Genomic DNA, 954 nt, shown 5'->3' with positions numbered 1-954 from the left:
GTGTCTAACTTCTTGCTCAACGACTCAACTTGGGCCGCCAAAAATGTAACCGTATTAATCTCATGGAGGCCGGCCACTTTTTTCTTTTCTCTTGCATTCCATTGGTAGATATTCAAACCCATCTTTTCAATCAATTGCCAGGCTTCTTTGGGGGTTTCGTTTCCCATTGTTCCTCCCGCGGCGGCATCAAGAAGTTGTTTGGTGCTTGAGTTTAACCCATTATAAAATGTATAAATGACCGTCCATTCGGGGAACCCGTGTTGTGGACAGTTACGTATGAGGTCCTTGAATCGCACCCAAGTCTCAAAAAAGGATTCAAGCTCCATCTGAACAAATGACGATATCTTATTACAAAGCTTTGCCAATTTTCCCGGAGGAAAGTACCTTGCAAGGAAAGCTTCGACTATTTCGTTCCATGTTGTGATGGAAGCTTTTGGCAATGAATGGAGCCATTATTTGGCTCTTCCCTTCAATGAGAATGGGAAAGCCCTCAAGTGAATTGCATCATCTGAAACCCCATTGATCTTTAATATGTCACGGCTTCAAGAAAATTCTCAATATTATTGTTCGGATCTTCATCGGCTAACCCATTTAATTGTGCGGACTATTGAACCATTTGAATGAAAGATGGCTTCAACTCAAAATTCTGGGCTGCTACCGGTGGCCTAACAATGCTTGATTGTGTCCCATGAATAGTCAGTCTAACAAAATCTGAAAGTGTTCTTTGTTTCCCCTCTTGTTCGGCCATATTTTTAGGTTCTTCAACCTCTATTTCAGCTGGATGATTATGTTCTTGTACAGGTTATTTACCCTTTCTATGAAGTATTCATTCAAGTTCAGGATCACCTTCAACCAACATGGAAAGGTTTCCTTGGGCCATAACCTGGAGCTGCAACCAAAAAAAGAAAAACAAATTAGAATGATTAAAGAATAAGAAAGTGTGAAATAGAACAA

General features: G+C 40.5%; 1 non-coding gene across 1 annotated transcript; it reads left to right on the top strand.

Annotated features, from left to right (window-relative positions):
• The first annotated feature begins 252 nt into the window (after positions 1 to 252).
• Positions 253 to 359, top strand: LOC120253838. Its single transcript, XR_005534435.1, has one exon. It is a non-coding gene; the product is annotated as a small nucleolar RNA R71 (small nucleolar RNA).
• Positions 360 to 954: the final 595 nt, after the last annotated feature.

Source organism: Dioscorea cayenensis, unplaced genomic scaffold, assembly GCF_009730915.1.
Source record: "Dioscorea cayenensis subsp. rotundata cultivar TDr96_F1 unplaced genomic scaffold, TDr96_F1_v2_PseudoChromosome.rev07_lg8_w22 25.fasta BLBR01000220.1, whole genome shotgun sequence".
Lineage (NCBI taxonomy): Eukaryota > Viridiplantae > Streptophyta > Magnoliopsida > Dioscoreales > Dioscoreaceae > Dioscorea > Dioscorea cayenensis.
The sequence above is the reverse complement of the archived record's forward strand: the minus strand, read 5'-3'. Positions and strand labels throughout refer to the sequence as shown.